The sequence below is a fragment of the Lucilia cuprina genome, chromosome 6 (genome assembly GCF_022045245.1).
Source record: "Lucilia cuprina isolate Lc7/37 chromosome 6, ASM2204524v1, whole genome shotgun sequence".
Taxonomy (NCBI): Eukaryota; Metazoa; Arthropoda; class Insecta; order Diptera; family Calliphoridae; genus Lucilia; species Lucilia cuprina.
The window spans coordinates 43,127,724-43,143,663 of NC_060954.1; the positions used below are offsets into that span (position 1 = coordinate 43,127,724).

The 15,940-nt window shown below is 29.9% G+C and overlaps 1 protein-coding gene across 2 annotated transcripts in view; it reads right to left on the reverse strand.

The window, feature by feature from the left end:
- LOC111679912 (bromodomain-containing protein DDB_G0270170) overlaps positions 1 to 15,940 on the reverse strand; it is a 53,996-nt gene that overhangs the window by 20,864 nt on the left and 17,192 nt on the right. The window lies entirely within an intron of this gene.

A 15,940-nucleotide genomic window follows, 5' to 3' on the forward strand; every position in this document is an offset into this window, starting at 1 on the left:
TGGTTGCACACTCTGGCATAAACATGCTCATACATGTTTTGTTTACTCACTCTTGACAGTTTTGTAAACACTGATCTTGTTTTTTCGTATTCTTCTTATTTTATTTTTATTATTTGTAAACATTGTATTTTTATTTTGTTTTTATCTCAATATTTGTCAAAATGTTTAATATGTCCACTGAAATTTATTTTTTGCACTGTGGTTTGGATGCCACAATTTGCAAAGCAAAAAAAAACGGAACTAACACAGATATAGAACAGAACTAGAACTGAACTAGAACTGAACTAGAACTGAACTAGAACTGAACTAGAACTGAACTAGAACTGAACTAGAACTGAACTAGAACTGAACTAGAACTGAACTAGAACTGAACTAGAACTAAACTAGAACTGAACTAGAACTGAACTAGAACTGAACTAGAACTGAACTAGAACTGAACTAGAACTGAACTAGAACTGAACTAGAACTAAACTAGACCTGAACTCCTCCACAACCACTGTACCTCATTTAATTTTATTTGTTAAACTCACACACTCAATGTGATAAAAATTTTAAGAAAGAATTGCAAAAACAATGGCATGATATTAAAAAAAACAATAACAAATTGAGTAATAACAAAAGTAGAAAAAAGAGAAACATTACCCAAAACAAATGTAAACAAAACAAAAAGCAGACATTTAGGGTTAAGAAAAACATATACATACAAACATGTGTACATAAATAAATAAGCCGGTTATCAAGGTATTAAAACAAAAACATATAGACAAAAAAAACACACACACAAAACAATAATGTGATTGATTGTATTAGATAGTGTGGGAGATGATAAGTAAAGTGAGTGTGTGAGAGAGAAAGAGAAAGAATAAAAACAAACCACCGGTATAACACAAAATAAAACTGTTTAACCCTTGTATTTAGCTGTTATTTTGTGGGTCAATAATGAATAAGAAACTAGAATGCAAATAGACAAAACAAAAAGACAATTAACTGTCACTAGTTAGAATATTTAAGAACTGTAGATTATGCTTAGCAGTTAAAGGGGTTAACATTTAAAAATTTTTAATCTTAATAAATATTTACTTAGTAGTTAATCGTTTTGTATGTTTAAACACGTGTAATTTTAATGACATTTTATGACCTCTTTTAGTAAAAGTGAAAAAAACAAAGAAGTTTAATAAACAAACTAAATTAATTAACTTTGTGATATTTTAATAAAAACATAAGAAACACATGTTAATGACAACGAGAGGAATTAGGAAATCTAGTTGGCAACTAATTCCCACTCAACTGTCAAATGTTTGTTTAAGGTCTATGCTAATTATCTTGTTTTGATTTTTATATTTGTTTTGTTTATTTGGTTACAATATACATAAGTCTGTGTAAATATGTATTTTATTTTTTTCATTTTTAAACTATTTTAAGAGATTTTTTTTATTATGTTAATAACAATTTCATGAGAAATATTCTATTTTTAATAAATTTTCTTTTATATTTTTTTGATTTATTTATTGTATTAACACAAGTTGTATGAGTTTAATTTTAGCTTTTTTAGTAATAAATACAACTTGTGCTATTTTTATCACATAATTATTTTATCTGCTGATTTTGACATTTAAACATGACATTTCATTTTTAAGACATTGGGATTGTAAAATGGCAAAATAAAATAGTTATTAATAAATTTCCTTTTAAGTTATCGTTTTTAGTTAGTTTATGTTTATAAATCCATAAAAATTTCTCTTGCTTTAATATTCCTTATAAGGTTAAATTTTATTTGTTTAGATTTCTTAAATTATTTTAATTAAATTTTATTTGCATTTAAATAATCTATTCAAAAACTTGCTAAAAATATATCCATACATGGGAAATTTTATTTCTTAAAATTTTTAAAGTAGTAAATACAAAACCCACCTTCTAAAAAGTTGTCTGTTTTTTTTAAACTTAAAACTTATGGAAATATTGGTTGCAAACAGTGGCATGTCATAATGTCCATAGAAATTATTACGCTTCAAAAAGTGTCACAATGTCAATGAACAAAACTCTTATGGAAATATTAGTTGTAGACACGAATGTCGAGTGCTTAACATGAACACCTGCCTTGAGGGCCTTACTTCACGGTGATCTTTTTCATCTACTGGGTAGATTTGACAACGGTCTACCCTCACCCCTGAATCCTTCAATGAAGAACACAGTTGGCAATTTTTGTACATGGATGTGCTGGTCCATGTAAAAGCACTTTGCTGAGGTATTCGAACTGAGATGTCTCTGTTGTTTCGGCAACAGAACCTAGAAACAAATTTGGTAGTCCGAAATACCCAACAAAATGGAAATAGGAATTTCCAAAGTTAATAAATTCCATGACCGGAAAGACCGAGGATACATTTATATCAAAAGTTTATAGTCCCGGCAGACTAGAGGTATTGGTAATACCTCCGTTCTCCGGGTGGAGATTTCACCAAGGTAACATGCCCCCGGGGGGATTAGTTGTACACAAGAGTATGTCACAATATCCATGGATATTATAATGCTTCAAAAAGTATTACAATATCCATGAACATAATGACATAAAGTTCAAGAAGCTTGTATTAGAAATAGTGACAGGTCATAATGTCCATGGTCGTTATGATGCTTTCAAAACGTATTCTGTAGAGCGAACATTTCGATTACTATGGACTTTGCCATATTTCTCACGTTGTTATACTTTTGAAAGTGTCATAACGTCCATAGACATTATGACAAGCCACCATTCGAACTATTCTACACAGAACACTTTTATAAGGAAAACTATTCGGCTTCGAATATGGGAAATAGAGTGACAAATAAACGAGGGTCTAACTTAATGAATTTCTCTCAGCCTCTAGTCCGCTAGAGCTACAAACGGGTCATGTCAAATGTATCCTCGGTCCTTTCTTGACATAATTGTCAGGTTAATGTATATATTTGCAACACAGTGCATTAAATTAACTTATGCTATCAAAAAAAGATCTGACAACTATTGTCATACAATAATCTGACAACAGTATGGACTGACAATGTTTGTTGGCAGATAAATTTATTTTCTAACAATTATCTGGCAATGAAATTGTAAGGTTTTCTTATAATTGTCTGAACTGACAATCAAAAACAATATTTCATTGTTATAGCGTTATCAATACATTGCCAAAATCTGACAACTCTGACAAGCTTTTGATTCTTACAGACTGAGATTTCAGCAACAAAAAGCGTTACATTAGATGATAAAAAATATATACAAAGTAAATCTGAACTGATGTAAGAAAACGTTATCAACTTTCTACATGACAACCAGACTGATTTCTAAATAAGTCACTTTATCTTGATAACGAAACATTTGAACCTAGAACTGCTTTGGGCAACGGGACACTCAAATGTTTCTGGCAACATTATAGCGATAGAACTAGGAATAAAAGGCCTCCGCCATCATGTAAAGGAATTTGTCATACTTTTTACTGTTCTATTAAGCTTTACAGATCACATTGCTGACGCTGACTACTTTGTCTATTTATGATGCCGAAGGTCGCAGAACTTACCAATAGACCACTATAAAATCTGTTCTTATGCAAAGTGACATCAACAACTACTTCAGATATTGTCAGTATGAGGGCGAGGTGGTGACATATAATTTGTTTGTCTCAAACCTGCTATGTCGTCTATTATGACTATGACATTTGACAGTACGACATTCCTCAGTTGACGTCGATATGATCGTTTATTTGTAACTTGTAATGATTTGATCTTGTGTGAAATATTTTAGACCGACTTACTCATTAACCTCAATGTCGTGATACACAATTGTCAGATCTTACAACGTTGTCAGTAAAATGTTTAGTATATGTCTAACAATCGTCTGAACTTACAATTTCTCTTTTGCAACACTGTCAGAGAAAAAGCATTACTGACAAAATTTGTAAGTTGAAACTGTTATTAGAAATTTTCTGCACATTTTACTGCCAACGTTGTAAGATGTAAAAAACCTTATCCTAATATTGTGCAATATCTTAAAGCCGTGATACACGGTTGTCAGATCTTACAAAGTTGTCAGTAAAATATTCAGAAAATGTCTAAAAATCGTCTGAACTTACAATTTTTCCTTTGCAACGCAGTCAGAAAAGCGTTACCGAAAATTTTCCAAGACAAAATTTGTTTGTTGACAGTATTATTAGACATTTTTTCCACCTTTTACTGCCAACGTTGTAAGATCTAACAACCGTTTATACATAGCATTATACATATACGGGAAATAAATAATCTTTAAGAAATGTATCACCAAAAATTTAAAACAATTTATTTAATTTAATGTCTCATTTGATCCACAATAAATTTCAATCTAAAACACATGCACGATCCAACAACCAATCAACCAGCTCAAGATCATTGTTGATGACTCTTTTCAATCATTCTTAAACAGATCGTTACAGTCTTTTTTTTTATTTATTTCATACAACTCGTGGCAAATCATTTTCAATTTACCACATCATGCTGAACAAAAAAAAATAAATAAATGTATTAATCATATTTTACGTCATAACATAAAATGACACATACATACATATGTGTATGTAGTATGGACACCTAAACTTACAGAAAATTTGTGTTTATCTTTTGTAATTGTTGTTTATAAGATCATTTTTATTTAACGATCACAAATGAGGAAATTTTTAAAACAAAATGTTTTATGTTTTATTATTTAAATATTTAATATATATTAAGAATAAAATAATATTTTTGCCAATCAAGCATGTCATGTTTTTTTTGTATCTTTTTATCTTACTTTCGCCTATATATATATTCGAAAAGTTCAATGCCATTTATTTCTGATATATCGCGAGCATCTTTGTCTAGACTCGTGTGGGTATTTAGCTTAAACGTTAAACATTTCTTATTAGTTATTTACACAAAATACAATGTATTTATTGTTATAAATAATTAACATTATTTTTATTTTAATTGCAAGTATTTGTATTTGCTTGACCTTTTAAGGAAAAACAGGATTTTGCTTTTGTAAGGTTTCCGAGAATATGGTTGATATGGGTGGGTGTTGCTGCCAGGAAATTCATGTGTTGATTATTAATTATTATGCTTGAGATATTTTTAATAATTTTGTTTATTTAAAAATAATTATAAATATTTAAAAATCGGTTCTAGTTAGGTGTCAATTTTAGAAATATCCGGCATTCAAGGACTAAGTTTGATATCGTATAAACATTCTCCTGAGGGGCTTGTTGCCTTAATGAACTTTTAACAACTTGTACAGATTGTAATCCGGAGGAAAAGAGATTTTATACCCCTAGTCAGCCGAGACTATAAAGTGATCAAATGTATCTTGGGAATTGACCTGGGATCAACCCAGCGAATCTTACAATCTGGTAGCACGGGAACTGAGCAGACTTTATCTTGTCGCAGTTATTAGAAAAATCATTTCAATGTGCTATAAACTGGTAATGATCAAATGTATCTGCATTTCTCTGGAATAATTTGACCTGAATCGAATCAGAGAGTCATACAACCTGGTCATACAATCTGGTCATACAATCTGGCACCACAGAAACTAGACAGAATTTTGGACTTTGTCTTGTCCCAGTTATTAGAAAAATCAGTGTGCTATAAACTGGTAATGATCAAATGTATCTGCATTTCCCTGGAATAATTTGACCTGGATCGAACCAGAGAGCCATACAACCTGATCATACAATCTAGCACCACAGAAAATAGACAGAGTTTTGGAGTTTGACTTGCCCCAATTATTAGAAAAATTTTTTCAATGTTTACCAGTTTTTAACTGGTAATGATCAAATGTATCGGCATTTCCCTGGAATAATTTGACACGGATTGAACCTGAGAGTCATACAACCTGGTCATACAATCTGTTACCACAGAAACTAGACATAGTTTTGGACTTTGTCTTGTCCCAGTTATTAGAAAAACCCTTTTAGTGTACTATAAACTGGTAGTGACCAAATGTATCTGTATTTCCCTGTAATAATTTCACCTGGATTGAACATGAGAGTCATACAATCTGGCACCAAAGGAATTAGACAGAGTTTTGGGCTTTGACTTGTCCTAGTTATTAGAAAAATTCTTTCAATGTGATATAAACTGGTAATGATCATATGTATCGGCATTTCCCTGGAATAATTTGACCAGGATTGAACCTGAGAGTCATACAACCTAGTCATACAATCTGGCACCACAGGAACTAGACAGAGTTTTGGACTTTGTCTTGTCCCAGTTATTAAAAAAACCTTTCAGTGCGCTATAACTGGTAATGATCTGCATTTCCCTGGAATAATTTAACCTAAATTGAACCAGAGCCTCATACAACCTGATACTAAAGGAACTAGGCAGAATTTCAGACTTTGTCTTGTTCCAATCATGGGGTTTAAACTTAAACTCGCGGCATTAGAATATTAATTTAAATAAATCGTAAAAATTATTATAAACAATAAAATTTTCGCTCACAAGTCTATTTGTTGACAAGTGTCTGTTAAAAGTCTGTATGATTGTATAAACATAATCTTTGTTCTAACCAAAGAAACATATAGGGAGCCCCATATTATCATATGACAAGAAACTCGTGTCGAACTTTTTCAAAGTTTAACTATATTAAGAATCTAACGTGATAATTCACACATATTTTTATTAACCGAATAAAAACGGATTAATTTATAAAAAAAAGCAAATTTATTTACAAGTAAAGAAAACAAGAGCTAAAAACAGTTATAAATTTCCCAAGATGCACCCTTCTCCCAACATTTTCGAACAATTGCGCTAAAGGTGAGTGCTTGTTACGCTATCTGTAGAAACAAATACAAAAATTCCTTCAGTTCTTCTGAACTGAATATTTCTTCTTTATTATATTTCATTTACTTAAGGAAACCAGATGTTACCACTCTAATCTGGTATGAAGTGATTAAAGTCTGTTCGGGTTGTAAGTAGTAGTACTAGAGAAGTAGTAGTAGTAGTAGTAGATGTATTTACACTTAACTCTGAATGAATTCAAAACTCATTTTGTGACAGGGTGTTGGGTGAAATGATAGAAAGAATTCTCATTGCTGTTTTTTTGGGGACAAGGAATAAGGTGTTATCTATTAGTATCTGGATGAAAGAGCTATGATAATTGTTTCGTTTTATTGTTGTTTTGTTTAAAGATAGAAGCAAAACACTTGTGTATATTTAGTTAAAAAATATCAACAGGTACAGTTTACTTTAACTTTTTTTAACAAAAAAAATAAAATAAAAATAATTTATGTTTATAAAATGCTTGTTTTAAATTGATTTAACATTTAATTATCGCCGTTTTAATGGAAAACCCTTTACGTCAATGCTGATATCAGCTGGATTTTCAAATATCGTGGCTTAGTGGCAAAGAAGGATGAATAAGAGTGAAACTAATACAATAACTAACAAACTAACTAACTAACTAACTAACTAAATAGCTAACTAACTAAATAGCTAACTTACTAAATAGCTAACTAACTAACTAACTAACTAACTAACTTACTAACTATCTAACTATCTATCTATCTATCTATCTATCTATCTATCTATCTATCTATCTATCTATCTATCTATCTATCTATCTATCTATCTATCTATCTATCTTTCTATCTTTCTATCCATCTATCTATCTATCTTTCTTTCTATCTATCTATCCATTTATATATCTATATATCTATCTATATATCTATCTATCTATCTATCTATCTATCTATCTATCTATCTATCTATCTATCTATCTATCTATCTATCTATCTATCTATCTATGTATCTGCTTGCTACAACTAAACTATGCTCACTGTAACAATTTATTGTTATTAATAACTTATAATGGTTACTTTTAAACAGATTTTAATAATATTATAGTAACTGTAAATATAACCATGTTCATGCTAATTATATTTTTATAAATATGTTCCACTGAAACATATTTTTTTATCAGTAACTACATAATGCTAAGTTTATTGTTATAAATAGAAAAATATTACAATAGAATATAGTTACAATAACAATAATATGTTTAGACTACAATCACAAATTCAACCATTAGAATATGAATGTTAAGTCAAAAATTTGTCACTCAAAACATTACAGTTGTCAATAAATCTAATCAAAAGAGTAATATATCATTCTCAAACTGTTTGTGCGATTTAGGTAGAGTATTTTAAATGTCTCTAAGGATTAGTACTGGCTAGTTTATGTTTTCAATTAGAAAACATCGTAAGTCCAACTTGTGAGCTATCTCGATTTTGTGAATAAAAGGAAGCTCTAGATTCACTCTGGTTAGAATCAATCGGATTTGAAAACAACTTTTACATTCTCTAGATATCATTACAATTAACTATTGTTTTTAATTCCAACAAAACTAATTTAATTATTTATTTAAGATAAAATTAGCGAAACCACCAAGGGGATTTATATAGCAGCACTCATATAGCCCATATAGAAAAAAACCCAATTTGTTGTACGTGTGACAATAATGAGTAAAAAAACGAACTAAAATTTAAGCCAATTTGACAAGGAACTTAATTTGACAAAGAACACAACCAAAAAAATATGGGAATTAAAAAGTGATCGGAATTAATAACGCGTCTTAAAACAATTTCATATGTCAGCAATTACGACAAGTGGGGGAAAAACATATCAATAAAAAAGTTATGAAATCAAAATGAATTGAAATGACTAGATGAGTAATGAAAAGAAATTTACAATTTTTTTTTTATAACAACCCATGGACTTGACATATCGCAAATGCATAAATATCAATGACCTTTCTCGTTGTGTCGAGAAAATTACAAAAATATTTTTGTAGTAAAAAGTTCAGTGTAGTAGAAAAAAATTACATTATAATGTATAGAAATGAAATTGAAAGTATGGTGTGTAATCACGTACGCATTTTTTTCTTTTGTATACCCCACCACTCCCTTCAATGTAAGAATTTTCCATATGAGGAACAGATGACACAGTTTTTTCCTATATATATTTTTTTGTTGTTTTATATGAACAATTTATATATAAAAATATTTAAATTGTTATGTGTATGTATGTAAAATTTGTATATTTGTATTTTATAGATAAATTGATAACGTGACAGATAATTTTGTACACTTAAAACAATGATATTTAAATTTTATAGAGAAATAAATTTTCTTCTTTTTTTGAAATTTCAAATGGATATCGATTTAGCTATGTCCGTCCGTCTATTATACTCTATATGTCCCTCTGTCCGACCCTATTTCCTTGGATCTGTCCGTCAAATCTGTAATCAAACTAGCTAGCAATTTTCATTGAAATTTGGTAAATGATCTTCATTTGTCTCAAGAACGAAGAATTTTGAAAATGTTTAAGATCGGTCCATTATTTCAGCTAGCCCTCAAACAACTGAACCCCCTAAGAGGGTTTGTAAATCTTGTAATCAAACTACAGGTCGAAATTTTCATTGAAATTTGGAACATGGTCTTCTATTGCCCCAGGAATGAAGAATTTTGAAAATGTTTAAGATCGGCCCATTATTTCAACTAGCTCCCATACAACTGAACCCCTGATAAGTGTTTTTAAACCTTGTAAACAAATTACTGGTTGCAATTTTAATTAAGCACTTGATCTTACATTGCCTTGTATTCTAAAATCTTCTATTGTATTGTCGGTCCATTATTATACGTAGCCCCCACACAACTACACAGGCGAGGATCCAGCTCAAGCGTTTGGGGGGGGGGTTAAATTTTAATTTTTCACTTCTCATTTTTATATTTAGTATGAAAAATTTTTGATTTTGGGAAATTTCTCTTTTTCCCACCCCTTGGATCCGCGCCTTTAACTACACCACCCGAATAGGGGGAGGGGGGTTGGTATTAAACTCAAAATTATATTTAAAATACTCATATCAGGACAAAAGTAGTTTGAAAGGAGGATGTATACACACCAAATCCGAAGAAATACACCTAGGCCTCTATCGGGCCTGTTGTGCACTCCTTAACCAGTGCCACGGGAGGGAATCGAACCCACCACCTTCGGTCTACCAGACTAGATCACTAACCACTAACCTACCGGAAGCCACTGGACAAAAGTAAGTTTTTAACTTGTTTTATACTTGCTTTCATAGCCCTGGTGAATGTTATAATGATCGGGCCTTACTTGACTCTAGCCCCAGTCCCGATATAAAGCATATTTCAGAAAATGGGTTTTTAATCAATTTACTGCCTAAATAAAGGCAATTAACTTTAATGTTTTATTATTAAAATATCTCTTAAATGGAATAGAATATTATATAGGATAGGCCCAGCCCGACTATAATTTCTCACTTTTTTTCAAAAAGACCGAAATTGAAAGGCTATACATGAACAAAGAACGATTATATATCATTGACAAAATTTGTCGGAAACTTTAAAGCACTAATCGTAGGTGCAATATCAGAGCAATAACTAGGGCACAGAGCTGGTCCTCGGTTCTCAAACCTACTATCAATCTAATCACAACACTAGCTTCTAGACAGTAGTTCTTTCGAATTCAAATTTAGTATCATTCTAACAGACATACTTTCAAGAATTCTAAAATAAAATATCCGATCAAGATCGGTTCACAAATATCAAAACTTTGATTAAGATACAAAAAAAATATCTATAACTTTGTATCTATAATTTGGATATTTCTCAGTAGAAGATAATTTCTGTAGCATGGGGTGTATGTATATATCAAAAGAAAGATATTTCTGAAATTTTTTATAACATAAAATTATCAAAAGAGATCGTATAATAGGAATAATAGGAATGAACAACTGAACGAGCTTTCTATAAATTTCGTAAGAAGTTCAAAACTGTTAAAACTGATGAAAATAGTTCTTTAATATGAATGTCAAAGTGCTTTACGCGAACACCTTTCGTGTAGGTCCATCTGATGGTGGTCTCTTTGAACCACTGGCTGGGCTTATGTGACGACTTATCACCGCCCCAAAGTGTTTCTTACAATCAGTTGACAATTTATGTAGATGAAATTTTCGGTCCAGTATATGTGCACTTTGATCAAATACTTGAGCTATATAATCTCAGACCATTGCTGCCCCGTTGTTTAATCAAGCAGTTGGGTTGGTTTCTGTTGAGTCGGCAACAGTATTAGGACACATACCCGTTAGATCGAAATACGAGTCCATCAAATATGCTGAAGACTTTGTTCTTACTCATAGAGAACACTCTGTGGTATATCTGGTATGAACAGAGTTTTCTCTGAACATACCTGGATAAGGAAGGAAAATTGAATAGTATCACTTGTATAAGGTACTTTTTATCCATCATCATTTAATCCAACACGCTTCTCATTCATCCGTCACACTCGTAGAGACAACATTAGACACATTCACGAGTCTCACCAGAACATTTAACGTTTAACACCAACTAATTTTTAACGCTCAGTCCCACAGTCACTCCTCTGTGGGGTATTTGTTGTCAGTCCCACAGTCACTGATCTGTGGAATATCTGTTGCCATTTGCCAACAGCACCGAACTTATCCCGAAATATAGACTTCACCGTGCATCAGTATTTTAAGCGAAACTCACTCACTCCTATAGCTAGTAGGTGAATACCGAAGGAATCTCAACCAACTGATCAGCCAGGACAAGTCCTTCGTCCATAGTACCAGATTATGTGAAGCTCTGGTTCGACCCCATGTCGAATCATTTTAAGGAACAGACGAGGAGTGAATTTGGCATCACCAGTACATAGTCCCAGCATAGTATCACCTCTTTACACCGGGATTCCAATACACTATGATGAGGGTCCTTCAAAAAGGAAACAGGGCCCGGAGAGAAATATATAAAAAAAATTATATAAAAATTCCGATAGAATTAAAAAAATTGTTTTCTTTTAACAAAATCGAAAAACCTGAGTAATAGTGCGAAGGTTAAAAAAAAATTTGCATTTTCTTTTAACAAACCGTTAAATGTTTAAAATATTTAAATGACGTCTATATTAACTAATTATGTATTTATTTATTATGACTTTTAATAAACTTGTTAAACGTAAAATGTTAAAAATCTCATTATTTTACTAAAATTAAGTTTCATAATGCAACTTAACGTTATAACGTCTGTTGTCACAAGACTTAACGATGGTGGTCGTGGTGATGAGTCTGATAAATTTTTCAATGGACTTTCAATGTTAACAACAACAACAATATGCAAACACCATGAAATGCTGTCGTCATAAATGATAATGATTATAAAGGTGTGCGTCGCGCGGGCATGAGTTTTAACAAATAAACTCAATTAAACTGAAACAAACTAAACTCAACCGATTTGTTAATTAGTGCGACTGTCTATTTCTCAGTCACAATTTTGTTTTGTTCTCATACGGTTTAATTATTTAGTATTATTAAATTTCTTTTCTTTACTATTATTATGTTATTATTTAACTGTATTTTAGTTAAATATTTACAGAATTAAATAAAAGGCATAAATAACAAAATAAAAATTAAAAAAATACTAAATTAATTAATTATCAACACCAGCCCTTTCCAATGAGTGGCGATAAAGTTAAGTTAAACGTCAGACAGACCAGGAATTAAATACTTAAAAATTACCTGTAAACAAAAGTTAGGTGATCAATTACACATTGGTTATCTTAAATATTTTGTTTAAAAATAACTTTTAATTATTGCAAAAAAAAATATAATAAATAGTTCTTTTCTTTATTGTTTAAGGCTTCGCTGTTATAGAATTTTGCACAAATGAATACAAACAAATATTGTTTTATAAATAAAATTAATCACGTACATGGACTTAACATACTTTGTGCGAGGATTTTGTTGAGAAAATTAGTAGAAAATTTTGCATTATTTATTTGACGTCATAAGCAGGTATAATAGGAAATTAAAATTGTAATTGCCATTTACAAAGTTTGAAATGTAATATTTAAATCCGACATGACAAATTCTATACTTTTTGCTTAGTCCACAGTCTACTCTATAGAAGAGACTATAGTGTAGCCTATAGTCTAGTCTATAGTCTAGCCTTTAGTCTAGTCTATAGTCTAGCCTATAGCCTAGCCTATAGTCTAGTCTATAGTCTAGTCTATAGTCTAGTCTATAGTCTAGTCTATAATCTAGTCTAGTCTATAGTATAGTCTATAGTCTATAATCTAGTCTAGTCTATAGTATAGTCTATAGTCTAGTCTATAGTCTAGTCTATAGTCTAGTCTATAGTCTAATCTATAGTCTAGTCTATAGTCTAGTCTATAGTCTAGTCTATAGTCTAGTCTATAGTCTAGTCTATAGTCTAGTCTATAGTCTAGTCTAGAGTCTAGTCTATAGTCTAGTTTATAGTCTAGTCTATAGTAGAGTAAATTTACTCATTCTCATCATTCTTGTCAGACTTCAGATCCTAAAACTGATCTGTTATGATGTGTTTCTTTAACAATATATTTTTTTCTTATTTGCTCAGATGATTAATTAATAGATTGCGTGTAATATTTGTAAATAATTGTTTTTTAAAAGTTTTGTTTTTTATTTAATAATTTTATTATTTTGTTTACACATTTTATTTCTTTGCCTTTTTTGATTGTTTTTTATATTTTTTTTATTTAAATTTGAGTGATTCATTAAAAAAACAACAACTAATTAACCTAATATTGATTTGTTTTGTTTTTCTTAATTATATTTTTTATCATAGAAATTATATCATAAGACACACCAAAGGGTATACGCCGGCTATGACGTTAGAAATATTTTATAATTATTTTGTTGTTTAGATCAATACATTTAATAAGTTTATTTACATTTGTTATGTTTCCTTAGAAATCACTAATAAAATTAAAGACTAATTTTTTAAAATCAATTTCTTTTTCAATTTCAAAAATATTTTTTTAATAGCAAAAGGACTCAATTCTCTTTTTGTTAACAATTTATATTCATTTCACATCAATTTCAATTAAATAATTTTCTTCTACTAAATATTTCACATGTGTTTTAAACAAACTTCAACACTAAATTAGAAAACTAAATTACATAACAATATGTATTAAATGAAAATAACAAATACTAAAAAAAACTATCAAACTAAATAAACAATTATCTAAAGTCAATATGAAAGTGTATTTTATTTGTTTTACAACAATTTTATTTAATTTCTTTTTAAAACAACCGATCGACTTGGAAAGGACGCGTAGTAAAGTGGAAAATTGTATGAAATTGTTAAAAGCATTAAGTAGTTAAGTACACGCAAAGAAAAGTCAATACCACCCCAACGCCTATACCCCTTTTTACAGCCCCAAGAAATTAGAAAATGACACGCTTAACAAATAAGCCATTAAATATTAATGAACATTTTTTTTGCTGGGTTTTAGTATATTTATAAAACATTAAATTTGCTTTTTACTATTTTGTTTAAATTAATTTGAAATTTACTCTCAAGGTTATTAGACAAATTTAAAAAGTAAATTTTAACCACAATTGCTTTTTACAGTCCATTCACTAACATTTATTTGTTTGATTTGTTTTCATTAATTAACTGTTTATTGACCCAGAAAGTATGTCTTAAAAATAGTAATGATAGAAGTTCATAATCAAACTAAAACCGGCTTAAGCATTGGTGGGTGTAGTTTTATTGCGCACGCGCAACTAGATTTGCATCGTTATTTGCATAGCAACATGTTTGGATATTTAAAACTTGAATAAATTTGTGTTTGCTTTTTGTCTATAGTCTATAGTCTAGTCTATAGTCTAGTCTATAGTCTAGTCTATAGTCTAGTCTATAGTCTAGTCTATAGTCTAGTCTATAGTCTAGTCTATAGTCTAGTCTATACTCTAGTCTATGTTCTAGTCTATAGTCTAGTCTATAGTCTAGTCTATAGTCTAGTCTATAGTCTAGTCTATATTCATGTCTATAGTCTAGTCTTTAGTATAGTCTATGGTCTAGTCTACAGCATAGTCAACGGTATACTATATAAAGTATATTCTATAGTCTGTAGAGTGATCTCTAGTATAATTATCTTCAAGTTATTTTTGATTGCTTAATCCAATAATTTAAAAAAGGTCGTTGTTTGTTTTTGGCCGAAGGGTAAGTTCTTATAAATTTAAACCATATTTTTTTTTTTTTTTTTGTTTATTTAAACTTTTACATTTATCAATATTAATTATTATTTGCAATGTTTATTTTAAGTTAAAAATCTTTTTATCTTCAAGGTTTATGTTCTACACCTGCTGCACGTTTCAGTTATGTAAATATCATCAACACCGGTTAATTGCCATGGACCTTTATTTCGATATTTAATAACAATTTTTTAAAGCTACTCCACGTGCTAAACTTTTAAAGGTAATTCAAGCCATAAATCACAAATACAACATATGTATGTATTTTTTTAAAATTATATTCAATGACAATTATATAATATCTTTCTTAGTGTTTTATTTTATTATAATTATTAAAGTTTATTTTTGCAACATTTTGTTGGAACAAAAAAAAATAATTAAATCTAGATAATTTTATTATTCAATAAACAATATTTTTAATTATTTCTTCGTTTGACTATTTTGTTTATTTTATATTCTCTAAACGTTTTTAGGCTGTAGATGCCAACAAGCTTATTATGGAGTACATTTGAAATTGTATAAAGAATTGTAGACCAGCTGTCTGCATAATAAATATTTTAATATATTTATTTATAAAACAATAGGAAGACATTATATTGTTTATAACAGACTAATAAAAATTCAAATTTTAAACTAGATAAATGAGAAATAAGATAAATGCTTAACAGTGATGGATAAAATGTTTATTTAAAAGTCAAGTCAATTGACTACAGTCTGGATATAGTCTAATATACAGTATCCATAGTCTAGTCAAGTCTAGTCAAGTCTAGTCAAGTCTAGTCAAGTCTAGTCAAGTCTAGTCAAGTCTAGTCAAGTCTAGTCAAGTCTAGTCAAGTCTAGTCAAGTCTA